The sequence below is a fragment of the Typopeltis vanoorti genome, chromosome 6 (assembly GCF_054136105.1).
Source record: "Typopeltis vanoorti isolate ZY-2024b chromosome 6, IOZ_Tvanoo_1.0, whole genome shotgun sequence".
NCBI lineage: Eukaryota > Metazoa > Arthropoda > Arachnida > Uropygi > Thelyphonidae > Typopeltis > Typopeltis vanoorti.
Genome location: NC_143554.1, coordinates 42,840,375 through 42,860,970, shown reverse-complemented (window position 1 = coordinate 42,860,970; position 20,596 = coordinate 42,840,375). Strand labels below are relative to the sequence as shown.

Genomic DNA, 20,596 nt, shown 5'->3' with positions numbered 1-20,596 from the left:
CTTTCTGTCTTGGCCATATCATGTCACATCTTCAAAATTCATATTCTCTATGATTGGTGGGCTCTGGATTGTTTCACTCATTGTCACCTTCAAAATTCAGTTCCCATTTTTTCCTCTTAATAAAATCTATTTCAGTTACCTTTCACTTGTGTTAAATAGGTTCTCTCTCTCTCTCTTTTTTCCTTCCCTCATGTTTAGTTCATTGTAATTCATTATTTTGTTCTTACTTCAGATAAATAGGATGTTCTGTTGAAAAATGACTGGAGGAACAACAGCAGGGGCGAATGCTGGTCTTGAAATTCACACTTGCTCTTGTTATTCAGAGAGGTGATTGAAGTCTGATTAGCAAAATAATGAATTATTGACCATTTAAAACTATATATTTAGAAATTTATGTACATTTAATCATACAAATACAACATTTATTTTACAAATGATATTCTATCTTTTCCAATTTAGCTACTTAATACAAATTCTACCCTACGTCTTCTTTATGAACTGGTCAATAACATCGTCATAAAAAGTTGGTTGTAACTTAATTTTCCCAAGCAACACGCGCACACTTGTAAAGGCTGGCTGAAGCTCACTGGCTAGAGTTACTTTGACTGCATATAGCTTGTGTTTAAGACGAAGTGAAGGGAGCAGAAATTGCTATGCGTGCACATGAGATCACAGTGCTGCAGCGAGGACTTGGAAGATCCCACAACCGAGCAAGCCAAGGTAGCTTTGACGAGACAAGCAAGCATTGGCCTTCGATACACAATGCATAGCTCAATTATTGCAACACAAGCTTAAGATGTCTTCTATCTACAAAAATAAAAGCCTAAATGGAATGCTTATAAATGCATGCATTTATTAACAAATAAATATTACTTCTTTCTCAAGTAATGAGCTTGTGCAGCAAGCATGGAGAATTCGCCCTGAACACCAGTCTTACGTTATCTGTAATAAGAATGAAAAATCTGGTCTGGCACTGTGTGAAGTGGACACTAATCACCACATCCTCTAGTCCTAGACTTGCTTGCTTTTTATAGCAGTGTCATTTTAAGTAGGCAGTTCAAAGAGATCTCATGCTGAATTGCTTTTACGCACCCAAATTCAAATCAAAATGAACCTTTCCTGTACAAACATTTGAGCAAGTTAAGCAGGTTAAGAGAGTCTTAACCTGCTTAATGATAATCAGTAACTTCCCTGTTTTTTATTTATTTATTTAATTAATTTTAAAAAAAAAATTTTTATCATACCTTATCTGTTATAGTAAGGTGAGAGTATGCAACTCTAGTATGTTGCTTGTATGTGTAAAAGGCAAAAAACAATCCATTGTTGTTGCTCTACCGTTTGAATTGCATGGGTACTCATGATCTGTTAGTTTTAGATCAAAATGTCTGCATTAATAAATTATTAATTTCTTGTCTGTATGTTTCTTGACCAGTATTATTGAAAGCGCCATTGAACGTGCTGATAAGAAGTCATGAATTTGGAGGAAAGAATGGAAGTTATAAGAAAAACAGATGCTGGTGAAGGAAGACTTCATGTATATAGAGCCGTGAACTTGGCTTGCTCAACTCTTAAACCATAATGAAGAATTTTGAGAAAATCAGACTCTTTGCAATTATCAGTTATTGTTAATACCTCCTAGATGGCATATGCACATGGAAACATGATGGGAAAAAAATTGTGTTTTGGGTTGATGCCAGGAAGCTGTGCAGTATCCCATAATACAGGCTTTATTTATGGATAAGACCAGTGAATGAAGGTGAAAATGGGTCTTTTTTTTACTACAAGCAAGGAATGGTTCATCAGTTTCAAACAATGGACCAAAATTTATATATTGTTTGTGCCAGTATCGTCAAGAACCTAATCTTGGTGTAAACTGAAGCCTTCCTTTACTCCATTTGATATAATAATTGATAGTATTGATAGATATATTATTCAAGTACAGGGGAAGCTGCAAGTATTGACACAGAGATGGCATGAAAATTTCCAGTGTGTTTCAATATAAAGTGCTTTCTGTTTCTTGAGCTAATATAGATGGAAAAGTAATGTGTGTTGTTTTTGTATGCCAGAAAATGTATCTAGTTGACTCCAATTATGTTTTTTTTGCTGCTTTTGTTTGTGCCAGTATTGTCAAGAACCTAATCTTGGTGTAAACTGAAGCCTTCCTTTATTCCATTTGATATAATAATTAATAGTATTGATAGATCTGAAATGAACTATTTCAGATCTATTTTATAAAACTTTAAAAAAGTTCTAAGTTGCATTTTTTTTTTTTAATGTAACTCCCACTCACAGAAGGTTGTAAACCTATAACATGTTAATACTTTGGTAGGATTTATTAACATCTGACCTCATGGATTCAAACTACACATTGTGGGAGGTCCATACTCCCTCTCATGCAATATCTAACCATGCCTTCATTCAGTTTCTGCACTCACTACACTCTCAGGCAATTCATTCCACTCATCAGTCACTCTCAATGCAAACAACTTCTACGTTCTCTGCTCACACCCTCCTTATACAGTTTCCAGGGGTTGCCTCTTGTTCTACCCTTCTTTCTCACTCTATTCTCTGAAAAATATCCTCTACATTAATCTGGTAACAACCTCTCACCAACATAGAAGGGAACCATAGCTTTTTTGCTTCTGCTTGTCAGTATCCTCCTTGCCATTATTCATTGTGATGCTTTTACAGTTTTAGCAATTTAACTCCTAAACTTTAAGGTTCTGTCTGCCATCACTTCCAGATAACTAATTTTTCCACTTTCTTCAACATTTCCCCATTAATTGTATACTGTGCATTCCAACCTTGTCTACCAAATTTCAAGACCTTGCACTTCACAACATTAAACTGATAGCTTCACTCACATGGTCTCTCGAGATCCTCCTGCAAGGTTACATTTACTCTGCTTGTTATAGTTCTTCCAAACTTTGCATCATTGGCAAACAACTATGTATCTCCAGTTAAGCCTGTTCCATTGTCATTATTGTACAAAGAAATTAAACAATAATGATCCCAAAACAGATCCCTGTGGCACTCCATGAATGACCTTCCTCTTTTGGGATACCACTTCTCCATACACAACCTACTGATACCTATTTCATAGCCAATCAGCTATCTATCTTGCTCGCCTGTTATCTAATTCCATCTGTTTCAGTTTAGCCACCAGCTTGTCAGCAGTCTATCAAAGGCCTTTGAAAAATCCAAGTATACCAATATATATATGCATCTCCTTTATCCAGTGAATTCATCACCTTGTTGTAATAGGTAAGCAGATAGCTGACACATGACCCCCCCCCACCTAACAAATGCATGCTGACCATTATAAAAAATACTGCTATTATCCCATTTCTGAATTCTAGTTCTCACCAACTTCTCTGACACCTTAACAACAACTCCAGACATACAGACTAGCCTATAATTTGTAGTTGCATTCTTATCCCACTTTTGTGAATGATGGGGGATAAGATTGTAGACAGTCTTATGCCCCATCAGTCTTGCAATAGGTAATCTTTCTCATCACAAGACTGATGTTAAAAAGGTGTGTCAAAGGTGCTGTTAATTCCCCAGAGGATTTTTGCAATACTTGCAATGATATATTGTCAATTCCTACTGCGTTATTAACCCCCCAACCGGCCATGACGTCTATTGATGTTCAGCTAAATCTGCATACGAAGCTCTAACACCCATTGAATAACATGGATAAGAAGTGCAATTTGGTGTCACTATTTCATCCACATTGCCTGGTAGGGAGGTTAATATTGAGTTTATTTAATCCCTCATACTTCCTGCTCATTCACCATCTTTCCCTTCTGCACTCTAGCTTCTCTTAGTGTTTTCTTTTCAAGGATGACATATATACTGACAAACTCTTTATTGAATAATTCATCTATATCTTCTGCATTGGTTACCAATCTGCCATTGTCATGAACTAGCAATCAATTCTTCTATAGTCATTTTTTCTTCTGTTTGCCATATATCAAAAGAACTTACTAGGATTATTCTTTACTTGATTGGCTAATTTATTCTCGTACTGAACTTTTGCTGTTTTTACCATCCAAGTCACTTTCCTGGCCTGCTCTTTGTCCTCTTCATGCAACTGATTATTACCATTCATCTTGTGTTGCTTCCACGGCGCCTTCTTCCAGATTTCATGCTTAATCTTTTCATTCATCCAGTTTACTGCTACGTTATTTGGTCTTTTCACCTTTGGAATACACTCAGACATTGCTGTTGTTAAATAGCTCTTGATCAGTGCCCAAGCAGCATCTGTCTCCTTTTCACTCAGCTGGGGTGGGGGGGGGGGGGGGTGGGGGGGGGGGGGGGTGGGGGGGGGGGGGGGTGGGGGGGGGGGGGGGTGGGGGGGGGGGGGGGTGGGGGGGGGGGGGGGTGGGGGGGGGGGGGGGTGGGGGGGGGGGGGGGTGGGGGGGGGGGGGGGTGGGGGGGGGGGGGGGTGGGGGGGGGGGGGGGTGGGGGGGGGGGGGGGTGGGGGGGGGGGGGGGTGGGGGGGGGGGGGGGTGGGGGGGGGGGGGGGTGGGGGGGGGGGGGGGTGGGGGGGGGGGGGGGTGGGGGGGGGGGGGGGTGGGGGGGGGGGGGGGTGGGGGGGGGGGGGGGTGGGGGGGGGGGGGGGTGGGGGGGGGGGGGGGTGGGGGGGGGGGGGGGTGGGGGGGGGGGGGGGTGGGGGGGGGGGGGGGTGGGGGGGGGGGGGGGTGGGGGGGGGGGGGGGTGGGGGGGGGGGGGGGTGGGGGGGGGGGGGGGTGGGGGGGGGGGGGGGTGGGGGGGGGGGGGGAATGTAATATGAGGATCATAGAAAGAAAATGGCAGTAAGCCACTGACTTGTGGAAGAAACTTGGATCCACCACTACACACCTGAGTCCATGTAGCAGTCAAAACAGTGGACAATGCTCATTGAAAGAGCACCTAAAAAAGCAAAGACCATTTTGTCAGCTGGGAATTGATGGCCACTGTTTTTTGGGATTCCCAAGGAATTATCATGATAGACTATTTGAAAAAGGGTAAGACAATAATAGGAGTCTATTATGTGTCAATTAAAAAACTGTTGAACCGTTTAAAAGAAGAACTGAACAAAAAATGTCCTAGATTAGCGCACAAAAAAGTACTCTTTCATCAAGACCGCACTGTCTCACACATCGGCCGTCGCATTGGCAATATTGGATGAATTGAGGTTTGAATTGGTTCTACAGCCACCATATTCTCAGGACTTGGTCCCGTGTGACTTCTTCTTGTTCCCAAACTTAAAAATTTGGCTTGGTGGGAAAAAATTTTCTTTGCATGAGGATGTCATCAAGGCTGTGAAACTCACTGGACCAAATGTGTAGACCTCGATGGAGAATATGTTATTTTTTTTACCAAACTTTTCAAACAACCCTCGTATATTCAGACTCGCAAAGTTATCTTCAGGCAATAACAAGTCTAGAGCTACAGCAGCATCCAGTGCTCTCTTGAATTCACACCTCCTCTTTCAGTTATAGAAGCTACACTTTGTATGTTTCTGTTGGATTCCATGTGTTGTTGGGATTAAGGGAAACAAGGCTGCAATTACTGCAGCGAGGTCAGCTTGTTTCTCGAACATCCACCACCTGCTTCTATCATGCACAGATTTTCAGACAAACACTCCTATCCCTGTGGTAGTTATCTTGGATCAGAGAGACTAATAATAATCTCTATCAAATTAAGTCTGAAATGAAATTATGGCAGTCTAGCCTGCACAGGGAACAGAGGAAATTATTCTTGCTTGGCTCTGCATAGGTCATAGACATTTTGCATGCTTTTTCCTACTTGGTGACATTCCTGTGTGTGTGAGTTCTGTTCATTACTCATATTTTAATTGACTGCCCTTGCCAATGAATGCAGTCATTATTTTAGCTATTTTTATAATTTGAGACGCTACACACTCAGGCAGGTGTATCAGACTCATCTAGTGTGAACCTGAGTTTTAAATTTTTACAGAGTGTTAATGTTTACCACCATATATAAATTATATACTTATTATTCTAAGTTATTGTAAATGTGTTTTATGTATTTTAATATTTTTATACTTTTTATACATCCATTTTATACACATCTTTTACATTTGTTTTTCTACATTGATTATGCTGTCTTACTTATTTATCAAATAGTATACTTTTAAGAAATTTTTCATTTATGATTGTTGTTGTTATTTTGACTTTTATATATAGTTTTTAGACCAATATAAGCTATTTATTTATTATATGTTTTTAGCCCAGTGTGACCCTTGCTCCATTAAATTCCAAAACAATCTTATTACATAAGTGCTGCTTCAACATTTCAGTAATGATATATATATATATATATATATATATATTTTTTTTTTTTTTAGACTGATGCATTGAAATGTAAAGCAAAAATTACCATCCTAAGTAATTTGCTAAGGAGCGAAGTAGGTATATCTTGTGCATGGCATTATATTTGTGGATGTTTACATGTGCATGCTTTTGAGTATTACAGAATCCAGTGTTAGATGCTATAGGCTTTAGCATAAAAATACTATGGCGATGCATGAACATATGAATTCCTTGGTCCATGGTTTAGGTTGGTATTTGAGAATAATTGAGAGTTAAGATTTGGTGGGGAGAAAATCAAAGTCATTTGTTTTCTGAAAAATTGAACCTTTAAATTTTAATTTTAATTAATATTATTATTATTATGTGACACCTCCAGGGAGCCCAAAGAATCATCAAGGGAAAGTGTGTCAACAGCATTGAACGATTAACCCCTTCCAACTACTAACTGTGCTCAAACTTTTTACGTGAGCCATTAGTAGCAGAGGCTCTACCAATCGACCAACCTTTGCTGGCATATCATACTAATAATGTTCATGTATATTCATAGATATTTTTGGCTATTTTTTAATGTGAATTATATCCATGAAAGGTAGTAAACTATAGCACTCTTGGTGGTACAGGGTGTCCCAAAATTCACGCAAGAAGTAATTTTGATAGAAAACACAGGTTTTTAATTAAAAATTGTAATTTCTCATTGATTCATAAAGTATACAGTATAGGGTTATGCATGGAATAGCATATCGGGTAAATGGCCTCCATGGCTTTGCTGGCACATATGCACTCTTTTGTCGAAATTTTCCATGACCGTTTTGCATAAATGTGGCAGAATTTCGTTGATACAGCACTCAATTTCCTCCTTCAAGGCATGGGTGGTCGTGGGCTTGTTGGCATAAGCCTTAGACTTCAAAAAACCCCAAAGAAAAAAGTCCAACGGCGTTAAGTCACATGATTTGGTTGGCCAATTCTGATCACCAAAACGGGAAATTACAAGACCAGGAAATGACTCATGCAGTAATTGAATTGTTTCTCGGGCTGTATGGCATGTGGCACCGCCTTGTTGAAGCCACATGTCGTCCACATCCATATCTTGCAATTTAGGCACAAAAAACTGGATTATCATGTCGCGATAGCAAGCACCATTAACTGTTATTGCCTTACCAGCCGCATTTTCGAAGAAGAATTTTTGTTTAAAATATTGTTTAAAATATATATAATTAGTTGTAAAAATTTTAGTAAGTGAAAATAAAAATAATCAAGAGCCTTATTTTCAAGAGCACTATACTTTTCTTTTTCAATGTCCTTAATGTTACATCCAGATGGGAATTTGAAAATGGATTAATAATTCAAAAAATATGTTGAAAACAAGCTTTCTTCTGGTTGATGATTGCCATCAAACATTATAGAAAGTTCTTCCATCTGTTCACAAATAATGATACTTCTCATATATTCATAAATTCAAAGATAATACTTTCCTTTCTAACCGGTAGTGGTGGAGATGGGAGCTTTCCAGAAATATTTGATCAGCATTGTTTCATGCAACTACGTCTATGTAAATTTGATTATTATTTTTTTAAAAAAATCTCTTGAGTCAAAAAAAAAAAAAATACTATTTGCTGCATTGAAGCATAGTAGATTTTTTACATTTGATTCTCTGTAAGGCATCCAAGGCATGATCAGCTGAACCTGACTGTTCATAGTTGTGGCATTGGATATATTCTTGTGTTCTTCCAAGTGGATATTAGCACATCTCCCAGTCTATCCATAATACCAGTGCTGTTTGGCGGTAGATGGTGAGAAGTGTCATAGTGGATAAGGGTGACCAACTTCATATGAGGTTTGAAAACAGTGCCGAGATTATATTTCATTAAAGTTCTGGCAAAGTTTTCTGAAGTATCCCAGTATAGATTATTATTAATATGTAATACCTCCAAGGAGTTGAAGGACTCGTTGAGGAAGGTTACTCTACTCTACAACTCTGTCTCTACCATTTAATCCACCATCTACATAGAATCATTATTACCATCATTATCTATACACAACACCATCTACTGCCTACCACCACCATCACTGATATTTTTTTGACAGTTTGAAAATCGAAGCATAAGTGGAAGACGTTATAATACTAAATAATTACAACTGACTCCAGTAAGATATTTTCAGGTGCCAACTTTGTTTGCTCACACTTGGATAAAGGATTAAACTAAATTTATTATAAATAATTACAAATTCACTTAAAACTTGTTTATTTTAGAATTTCGGCTTAGTTTCATAGCCTTTTTCATTACACTACAACCTGATTTTTATTGTCTTTTTTGGTTATTTCCCTGTAGTGTATGGAAAATGGCTAAAATAGCCAAAAATTCTACAAATAAGCAAATTTTACATAAGTGAATTCTGTAATTATTTAGTATTATAAGTTATTTTTTAAATCTTTTTAGTATTTGTGACTATACCTTCCTATCTAAAGGTGTTTATCAGAACTTTCCAGACCCCCCCCCCCCCCCCAATACATATAAATAAAACTGCAGCAAAGGTTACAGCAGTATATAAACAGTCAAAGAGAAATTAGTAAATAATATGTATATACAAAAATTAAGTAAAGCAATGCAGTATCTACATATGAACAAAATTACTGTGGAATGTATTTGTACAAATATAAACTGAGAAAACCAAGGTTCCATCAGGCTGGCAGGTGACTAGTGTGTCTAAGAAAGGGAGGCTGTTGTTTTCCTCTTTTTCTAGGTGAACTTGATTCTGGAGTGTTGGTTGTTTAAGTGTGAAGAAGGAGAGGAGTGTATCAGGGCCATGTGGCTAAATAGCAAACACATCATCAACATAGCGAAGCCATATGGTAAGTTTTTGTGGGGCAGAGTTTAAGGCCTTCTCTTCAAAAGTCTCCATAAAAGAAGTTGGCCAAGGGTGGGGAGAGTGGTGAACCCATGGCTGTCTCCTCTATCTGTTTGTAGAATTTTCCCTGACAAGTGAAATAGCCTGAGTTCATTGTGAACTGAAATAGGGCTGAGATATCGGGAGGAAATTTGGCTTGGATAAGCTCTAAGGTTTCCTTGAGTGGGACATTTGTGAATAAGGAGGAGACGTCAAAACTGACCATGATGTCAGTATGTTGAATGCATGAGACTGCCCTGAATTTGGGAGATGTACATCTTGAGAAATTCAGCCCAATGGCCAAGAATACCTAATATAGCCCACTAGGGGACACCATCAGGACTTGAGGAAAAATAGTAGTCCTCTGTTCGACCTCATTTGCTGTTTTTAGTGCCTGTGTGCATGTGTCTTAATCTTATGTTCCCATGAAGATGGCAACATGGTGTTGCCAAAATATAGGAAGTATATATTAAAGTTCATTTTAATTTATATTCCAGTATACGTTGTGAATTTCTTAAGTTATTTAGTAATCATGTGCAACCAACATATAAGCCTTTCTATGAGAAGGTCAGTTATGGTGAAATTATCAGATGGTGGAATAGACATAGGAGTTTGAGTTGATGTTGACATTTTCTTAATTGTTACCTTCTCAGCATGCAATGATCTCAGAGTAGGTGTGGTGGTGGTGGCTAATTTGTTCTGTTTGCTGCTTGATATGATATGTTTTGTTCTGTTTTAAATTTTGTATTTCTTCTTCATCTTTCCACTGACATGCATGAGAGTAAGCTGGATGAGATCCATGTATACTCTAACAGGACAGTTGACATACCCTGCTTTTACAGATGTTGGAGGCTTAGATGTATCAAAAAAAAAAAAAAAAAGAACCAGGTGACCATCCCTACATATCAGGATGCACCTTACACCTGTCACTCCTTGATCTTTAAGTTCTGAACATATCTCCTCATGAGAAACATCAAGGAAATCTCATTCTGTTATTCCACCTCTTTATGTTGCTCCCAGTAGTTTCTCAGAATGCTGCTGACATGATGTTTTCACAAGGATATTACCAGAATGTAATTTCTTAACAGTTCTGGGCAGTCCTGCCAGTTGTTCTAAACAATTTTGAATAATAAGTTTGAATAACGTTTTGAGTGACATTTTTCCTATTGGCTTTTCACCTGCTGTATGGATGATCAAAAAAAACTGGTAGATGTGTATTAGTATCATATATCTTTTTGTTTTTTACTTCTGTTACCAAACACTGTATCTACCTTATCAGTATGTGGTTGGGACTTTGTTAGGTCCCCTAAAACATTTGAGGATGAAGAATTCATGCTCAAGGAGTTTTGGCACCAGAGCTCCCCACCCACCACAGAGTCACACATGGATACCCACTGACTGGCAAGCAATGACTGTGCTCATGAGTGGAATGCCAGAGCAAACCCTGATGCTATACAAGCACAACAGCAAACCTTGGATACCAACCCTGGACCAAGAGATGAGAGACTTTATGTTGGAGGTTTAATGGACTTTTTACAGCACTCACAAAGAATTAAATTAGAATTTAATACTTCCTATATTTCGTCCTAGTCACTAGGACATCTACGGGGATTACAAAGACAATTAATGTAACATGCACACAAAAACTTACAATACTAAGCCCAACCACGTGGGTGACAATAAAGTCCTATCTAGGTGGAGCGCCCTCTAAGGGCAGTTGTAGGTGGCCTGGAATGTAAGGTGGGACCTCTGGCGATGACTGTTTCCCAAATCTTCGGAAGCTTAATGCAACCGTATTTGTTAAGATTTGGTTGGTTTTTGAGAGCTGCTGCTGCTTCTAAGAAAAGTCTCTCTTTCTTGAATTTGCTGTGGTGGAGCATGGTGGTTTTTTCCCATGATACTCTGTGGGTGGTGTCCAAAACATGGTCAGCCAAGCCTGAATGGCCATAGTTGTGTTTAACGATGTACGACTTGTGTTCCTCTAGGCGGATGGATGCTGATCTGCCTGTCTGTCCAAAGTACGCAAGCTTACAGGAACAGGGTACTTTGTAAACTCCAGGCAGAGAGAGAGGAGGGAGTTGATCTTTCGTAGAACGGATAAGGGTAGCCAGTTTGCGGTGGGGCTTATATGCTGTGTGTAGGTTATACTTTTTTAGTATCTTAGCTATTTTTTCGAAGTGCCACGGATGTAGGGTATGGTGATGGCATTTTTAAATTCTTGTTGATGAGAGGGACGGGGAATGGGGGAGGAATTGATTATTTTTTTGATACTGTGTTCGCTGTAGCCATTGGAGAGGAAAGTTCTGTGTATGTGGTTAAGCTCAGTAGTGAGGGCGGTTCCACTGGAACAAAGATTGTGGGCTCTCTTGGTAAGGGTTTTAATGATGCCATATGGTTGTGAGGGGTGGTGGTGGGAGAGTTTGTGAATGTATCTGCCTGTGTGTGTGGGTTTTCTGTATACAGTGAAGGCAAGTGTATCATTAGGCAGGCGCGTGACTAAGGTGTCTAGGAAGGGTAAACAATTGTTCTTTTCCTTTTCCATAGTAAACTGGATTCTTGGATGTAGGCTATTGAGATGACCAAGGAAGGAATCTAACGTGTCTGGGCCATGAGGCCAAATAGAGAACACATCATCTACATATCTTAGCCAGATAGAAGGTTTGAGTGGGGCTGAGTCTATGGCTCGTTTTTCGAAATCTTCCATATAGAAATTGGCAAGGGGGGGTGAGAGGGGGGAGCCCATGGCGGTTCCCTCTATCTGCTTGTAGATTTTGTTATTCCAAGCGAAATACCCAGAGTTGATGGCAAAGGAAAAGAGATCTAAGATGTCAGGGGGAAAAACGTTTTCTAAGAGAGATAAAGTGTCAGTTAGGGAATATTAGTAAACAAGGAGGAGATATCAAAGCTTACTAATATGTCTGTATTATTCAAGGTTAAATTTTCTGGCTACCCTTATCCGTTCTACGAAAGATCAGCTCCCTCCTCTCTCTCTGCCTGGAGTTTACAAAGTACCCTGTTCCTGTAAGCTTGCGTACTTTGGACAGACAGGCAGATCAGCATCCATCCGCCTAGAGGAACACAAGTCGTACATCGTTAAACACAACTATGGCCATTCAGGCTTGGCTGACCATGTTTTGGACACCACCCACAGAGTATCATGGAAAAAAACCACCATGCTCCACCACAGCAAATTCAAGAAAGAGAGACTTTTCTTAGAAGCAGCAGCAGCTCTCAAAAACCAACCAAATCTTAACAAATACGGTTGCATTAAGCTTCCGAAGATTTGGGAAACAGTCATCGCCAGAGGTCCCACCTTACATTCCAGGCCACCTACAACTGCCCTTAGAGGGCGCTCCACCTAGATAGGACTTTATTGTCACCCACGTGGTTGGGCTTAGTATTGTAAGTTTTTGTGTGCATGTTACATTAATTGTCTTTGTAATCCCCGTAGATGTCCTAGTGACTAGGACGAAATATAGGAAGTATTAAATTCTATTTTAATTCTTTGTGAGTGCTGTAAAAAGTCCATTAAACCTCCAACATAATGCCCTCACAGCACTTAAGCCTCTACACAAGATGAGAGACTTACTGCAACACCATTGACCTTTGCAGGCAAGCCCACTAGCTGATTGATCCTAGCCAGGCCATCCAGGACCAGAGTATTGCAAGACTATCAGGAACTCCATTTCCTGATGTCCACAGGTCACACTGCACGGCAAACATGGCTGGATCTCAGTGATGGAGGTCTTGAAGGAAGGATAGTAAAAAAGACTCAGGAGAAATAGAATAAAGAATACTGGAAGAACAGTAAAGAAGAAAGAGGAAGAATGAAAAGGGCCAGTACCATCACTGGGAGTTTCCTCCACCTGGAACACAGAGGAAGGGGGGGGGGGTTGATCCTTAAGAGATCAGAAAATAGCTTACTTCATATGAGCTCCATAAATTATGCAAAAAAAAAAATAAAATAATTATAGGAAGTGATAAGGGTAATGCCACTGTAGATCTCAAGACCAGTGAATATAATTGTAAAATAAGTTGTGTGGTTCAGAGACCACATTACTTTACTTGCACACCTTCAGATTATGGCATTATAAATTTCAAGAAGAAAACCTTAAAAACCTTTTTAATATCAGTTCCTGGTCACATGAATTAACTAAAAAATTAACACTAATGCAAACTCCACTAGCTGCCAGGACATTTAGTTTACCCAGAATTATTCTTTGGGACATGAAGGGGTGGTGAAATGTAATATATGGTCTCTTCCAGTCCAATCACTTAAACTGGAATAATTCTCCCTATCCTACATCTGCTGTAGTATAGAGAGGGTTATTCAGTTTAAAGGAGAGACTCCTATTCCTTTAAACTATGCACACAATTAGTTAAATCCTTTACTCCCCTTTTTGGCCATAAATGCCACTTAAAATTCAAACAGCAACATGGATAAAATATAAGCTTCATATCCGTTATTTCAATAGTATCCAAATGTTATATTTACTTCAATGGACACTTCACATCCATTTAATTATTGACATATATATGCATTAAGGATGGTACAGTGGTTAACTCAAAATTGGTCTTAACCAGTGCTGCGTTTAGTTTTAACATCACTTCTTTATTTTAATATCCCTTTTTTCTGACACCTTAACTTTAGTTAGAAATGTGTTTTTCCTTGATATCAATGATCTCTCTCTCTAATTTTGCGATCCATACCAGTTACTTTATTGGATGGACATGATTTATAAAGAGAGGATACAGAAATGGAATATCCCTATTTCCTCCACTAGCCAATTTCGATATGAGGCATTTCAGAAAAACATGCTCTTTACACTGCTGTACTCGGACCTTCTTTCTGACTAAGATACACTATTCTTGTATCCTTATATCCTTGTATGTTCTTTCTTGTGGTTATATCAGTTGCTTTAATATCATTTTTGTTCTAGGAGTTTATCAGAACTTTCCAGACCCCCCCCCCCCCCTTCATAGATACTGCATTAACTTCATTTTTGTACATATTATTTACTAGTTTATTTTTTTACTATTTATGTGCTGCTGTAACCTTTGGTGTAATTTTATTTATATGTATATACTGCATTGCTTTGGCTTGGTCTTTGTACATGCATATTAGTAGTTTGTCTTTGACAATTTATAAATTGCTGTAACCTTTGCAATGGCACAGTATGACTTTGCTGTTCTTGTGCCAATAAACTATAAAACAACCAACCAACCAACCAACCAACAATGTTCCTTGTTCATGTAACTTATTGTTTTATGGACTAGCTGGAAGATCTACCAACATATATGTTGAAAAAAAACTCAAGAAACATTAGTATATACCTCCAAGTCCAAGGACACATTATGGAAAGCGCACTATTCCCAATTCTGTTTCTCTCTGCTTAATCCTCTAGCTAGGCACAACAACATTACTGGCATCTACTGCCCACCACAATAATATTTCTGTCTGTAAATTGCATGTATTCTCATGGCTGATTTGCCAGTATGCAGGATGAAAAATCAGAGTTTCCAGGAGAAAAAACCCTGCTACCTCCTTGTGAGATTAGCTAACCTTCAATCAAAAAGTCCTTATAAAAATGCTAATATTTAGCATTTGCTAATACTCTCGGCCAACCTACAATTGGATAATTGGATGCCTTGCTCTAGAATCCAAATGTGGATGCTCTTCATTGACTTCATTCCTTTATGAAGGAGTTGATTTCAACTGAGGAATGATGTTCTTTAGTTGACAACATTCATTCATAAAGTTGAAGATTATCTGATACACTATACACTCTGTCAGCCAGGCTTCTCAGAGCAAAGCGAGGATCATAAGTGATATATATATTATATATATATACACACACACATATACATACAGAGAGAGGTGAAGGATAGTTTGATTTTATATGCTCTTTGAAGTTTCTGGCTTGTTTAAAAGTAATAAATTCAATATAGGATAGAGAAACATCTTCTGATTTGTTCATTTTTATAAATTATGGAGATTATAACTGTGTTAAGAATAATAATTACTTAAAATTTCCTGCCATTATGGTCATCATCTGGAGTACACACGCGCGTGCGCACACACACACACACACACACACACACACACACACACACACACACACACACACACACACACACACACACACACACACACACACACACACACACACAGGGAGAGAGACAGACAGACAAGCTACATTACATTTCAAACAGTATGCTACAGTGACAATGAATCAACTGTTAGTCTACTGACCTGACCTCTAGTGGAAGAAAAAAACTTACATGAAAGCTAATCCTATTTATAACATTGTCAGAAAACAAATTTATATTAATACTTCTGATGCAGCAATAGGTGGCCTAATCAGTAATTAACATAAGTGTTATATAAAAGCTAAGATCCTGGATTACTACAGTCCTAATGATAATGAACTCTTAGAACAAAAGGTTATGTGGGTAGAATGCGTGCCATCCATATTCTTGGGATTTTTACACCATCACTATTGTTAAGATTAGGCTGGTTGATTATAATTTCACTGGTATCTTTAAATTTGAGTTCATACCCATGTTTTGATGTGATGTAATGAACATGTGCCTTTCCATTCAGTTTTGGGTAGAATATTCAGGGCATGATCAGAAAGCTCTGATTTACCATAGTTATTAAATTTAATGTGTCATTTATGTTCCTTTTTTTTTTTTTTGATAGGAATTGTGTCCAATTTCACCTATATAAGGCAAATTGCAGGTGCACTAAATATGGTATATTCCAGAGACTAGGGGAGGAAGATTCTTGGGATTTTTACACCATCACTATTGTTAAGATTAGAGTGGTTGATTATAATTTCACTGGTATCTTTAAATTTGAGCTCATACCATGTTTTGGTGTGATGTAATGAACATGTGCCTTTCCAGTCAGTTTTGGGTAGAATATTTAGGGCATGATCAGAAAGCTCTGATTTACCATAGTTATTAAATTTAATGTGTCGTTTATGTTCCTTTTTTTTTTTTTTTGATAGGAATTGTGTCCAATTTCACCTATATAAGGCAAATTGCAGGTGCACTAAATATGGTATACTCCAGGGACTAGGGAAGGAAGTGGATCCTTGGAGGAGTTGAATGAGTTCTTTAATTTTGCAGGAGGTTTAAAGGTGGCATTAAGGTGATATTTCTGTAGTATTCTGTTTATTTTGTCCAATATCCCTTTAATGTATGGAATGGCTACAGTTTTATTCTAATCTACTTTATTTTTGTCATTAGGTATAGTTTTGTGAAGAATTTTGTTGATAGTATTTTTGCTGTAGCCATTTTTAGGAAAGTATTGCTGATAACTTAATTTAAGCCCATGACTGTGCCTTCCTTTTTGCAAGAAAAAGTATCTGGTTACAAAAATAACCAGAACATGGTGCATGGACAAAGCATACAGTGATATTGGGCAGGGAATTTGTACTGTAAAAGAAGAATTGTGTCATTGATTGAGACATTTGTAAAATGGGCAGAAGAGATTTGTAAAATGGGCAGAGATATCAAGATTTATGAATCACTTATCAAGTGTGATGTCCTCAATTTTGTTTACAGTGTTTTTTTTTATTATTTATTTATTTATTTATTTTTTATATAGAAGGGGAAATGACCTACTAACATCTTAAGTGTGTTGATGCTAATTTCTTGGCTAGATGATAATTGCGACTGTCAGTACTTTCAACTATTGACCAAAGTGATACATTCTGCTTATGAATCTTAGGCAAACTCAGGGAATGAGTATAGTGCAGAAGTAGTTTTTAAATGTATCTGGGCCAGGAAGTGTAAGAATTACTTAATCACTTAAGTGATTAAGTAATTCTGCAATTTTCGTTTGAATCTGATTAGTTGGGATATATTTCGCAAGTTGATAGGTGCTGTTGTCAGAGACTGATTTTTAAGGAAAGTCTCAGACAGCAGCTATTTTGAATTTATTCTCTGACCATTTTATAAATAGGATCTAACTTTGATGTAGGTTTTTTTTTTTTTTTTTTTTTTTTACTAGAGGTCAGGCCAGTTGAATAATGGTTGATCAAATCATTGTCACTTAAGCATTAAGTGACATAAGGTCTTTAATTTTGCAGGAGGTTTAAAGGTGGCATTAAGGTTATATTTCTGTAATATTCTGTTTATTTTATCCAGTAATGTACACTCCAGATGGTCTCAATATGAAGGTTGAAATTCTGAGAAATTAATTATATTGATTGTAGTCTCCATAATTAATCAAAATGAATGTCTTTATAACATATTTTATTGGGGATGTCGCCGCTAGAGGGATTCGTAGTGTGTAGTGTTCGTGAAAGCTCTGGATAAGATAAATATTATTTTCAGTTATCGTTGATAAATTTATTTAATATTTCGTAGTTTTGTTTGCCTTGTGTCTCTTAGTGCATCTTTTTGTGTGTTTTTGGTGTGTTATAATTTATAATTTGATAAAATACGTTGCAAGTAAGTATGGCTCCAGTATGAAGGAAAATGGCAGCCAGTAATGATGGTTCGCCATCTTTATCAAAGAACGGTAGTATAAAAGAGATGATTCAGTGTACTAGCTGTGAAATATATGCTTTACGGAGTGCGGATAGATGATAATAAAGGACTGAATGTGTGTAGAAAATGTTGGGAGAATGAGAAATTGAAGAGTATTTCGGATCGTGAGTGTGATATTTTTGTCAAACTTTAGAATGAAGAAAATAGGGATATGACAAGAAACAGCGAGGTTGTACCAGAGAATTGTGAGAGTGTGAATGTAGAAAGTGTGAATGATAGTATTAATGGTTTTACAGAGAATAAAAAAGATGAGATAGATGCTGTGAGTGAGATCACATTGTTGAATGGTGCGATACAAAGGGCAAAAGTGTATGAGCAAAAGTCGACTGAATGAACCAGCCAATAATAAAAAGCATGACAGGAAAAATAGACGTATGAGTGTGAACATGAACAAAATGAAGGATAGAGTGCTGTATGCAGACTCATTAGTACGAGGTGTGATAGTAGAGGATTTGACAAAATCTTAACAACCTGGTGCGACCATAAAGGATGTAACTGAGTCTATTAGAGAGCAAAAGGAAAGGGTGAAAGAAATGATTGTTGTGGCAGGTACGAATAATTTGAAAGGAGACAAAATGGAAATGATAGAAGACCTGAATGAATTGTTTGAAGTAGCAAAAGAAAAGAGTGAGAGAGTTAGAATGATTAGTCTTTTGCCACGGTATGACAGTGAAATGTTTAAAAGGAGGGCCATAATTGCGAATGACTTTATGCGTGGGTATGTATGTATGACGAGTGGTGTGGAATTTGTGGACATGTGGAATGAGTTCGATGGGCGAAAGGATCTATATAAGATGGATGGCTTGCATTTGAATGGTTACGGTGTAAGAAGACTTGAGAAAGTGTTGCTGAATGTGGTGGTGGATGTGCAAATTCTGGGAAACTAGATTTATTAAGGGGTGGGGAGTAGATATACAGTCCTTAGGGATGCAGTTGAATGTTGTAAGAATGAATATAATATGCCTGAGCAAATAAGGACAACAAATAGGAGTGGGATAGTTAATATAAGGCATCAAGGTAGGGTTGTGGCTAATGGGGGTCTTAAATTCATGTACACTAATGCTAGGAGTATTAGGAACAAGAAGGAAGAATTTTTGGCCATGGTTGGCACTTCCAGACCACAGGTTATTGGTATTAGTGAATCATGGCTGACTGTAGATGATATAGCTAGTGGGATTGAATGTGATTCGCATAGTGTGTTCAGGAATGACAGGGAGAATAAAATGGGGGGAGGAGTATTGTTGATGATAGCTGATGAGCTGCAGCCAAGGAGAATAGAAGTTGAATTGCAGGATAGAGAAAAGAGCACATTTGAGGCCATTAGGTGTGAGATTGTGGCTAGCAGAACTAAATATACAATTGGGTGCTGCTATAGACCAGGTGATGGAAAAGATGGTGGTGACAGTATGCACAAGCAAATAGAAGAAATGAGTGGAAGAAGGGTGATTATTATGGGAGATTTCAACTATGGTCGCATTGATTGGAGTGAGGAGAGGACACACGGGAGGAAGGAATTGGATTTTATGCAGTTATTAAGGGATAACTATCTGCGACAGCATGTAATGGAAAATACTAGGGGTCAGAGAGTAATTACACCTAATAATTACATTTGAGGATTTGGGTGTAACAAATATGACCACATTGCCACCAATCAGTGAGAGTGATCATAGGGTCTTGACTTGGGAGGTGGCTAAAGGTGTAGAATTTTCAATTAAGACAGGATACATGTGGAATTATCAGGCTGGAAAGTATGACAAGCTTAGGAGTTTGATTGGTTCAGTGCCATGGCATGTACAACTGCAAGGACTAGAAGTCGATAGTGCATGGGAGGCAGTTAAGAAATGTTTGCATGAAGCAATGGCTGACTGTATACCTAGAGTCCGCATAATAAATCAAGTAGGGGTTAAATGGATGAATAACACCATTAAGCTTGAGCTGCAAAAAAAGAAACAACTATGGAGGGAATTTAAGGAGAAAGATGACTGGCAGGCACACGAACGGTATAAAGTGCAGGCCAGAAGGGTAACGAGTGTGGTAAGAAAAGCATAAAAGGATTATGAAAGAACATTGGCCATGCAGGCGGCTAAAGAGAATCCTAAACAGTTTTTTTAGATATGTAGCAAGTAAAAGGAAAAATGTACATGGCAGAATGATTTTAAAGAATGCCGATGGTAGGGAGGTAACTGAATCAGTTGATATAGTTGAGTTACTGAGTGAGCACTTTGCAAGAATATATCATCCAGGTGGTGACATTGCAGAAAGGAATGTACCAGTAGATTATACGGGAATTGTGGTGAATGAAGTGGAGGTGAGTAGGCTATTGCATAACCTCAATGTCAATACATCTGTGGGATTGGATGGTATACCAACTCGTGTTGTACGAGAAGCAGCTAAAGAATTGTCAGTACCCTTGACCATTTTGTTTAATTTGAGTCTCGGGTCTGGATTAGTCCCGAGGGGGGTGGAAAGAGGGGAAAATAGTTTCACTGCATAAAGGTGGTTCCAAGAGTGCTGTTGTAAATTACCGACCGATTAGCATATCAGCAATCATTGTCAAGGTCTTAGAGAAATTAGTCAAGAAAAGAATACAGGATTGGATAGATGAAAATGGGATATTGTATGGGGGACAACATGGTTTTGTGAAGGGTAGATCATGCCTCAGTAACTTGCTCACGTTTTATAACACAGTGACGGCTGAACTGGATAGGTAATGGGTTTACAGTAATACTACTGGACCTTGCCAAGGCTTTTGATAGGATACCACATAGAACCCTAATCAGTAAACTGGGGCATATGGGGATAGATATAGGATTGGTGAGATGGAT

At 38.2% G+C, this 20,596-nt stretch overlaps 1 protein-coding gene across 3 annotated transcripts in view; it reads left to right on the top strand.

Annotated features, from left to right (window-relative positions):
• The window catches only part of LOC150105407 (sorting nexin-13-like), a 599,079-nt gene that overhangs the window by 31,111 nt on the left and 547,372 nt on the right, over positions 1-20,596 (top strand). For 2 of the 3 annotated variants that reach the window (XM_090394134.1, XM_090394132.1), the window contains exon 2: positions 6,359-6,418. The exons of the other annotated variant lie outside the window; for it this stretch is intronic. The gene's annotated coding sequence lies outside the window, so the exon portion shown is untranslated. The remainder of the gene's footprint in view (positions 1-6,358; positions 6,419-20,596) is intronic. 3 annotated transcript variants of the gene reach the window in all.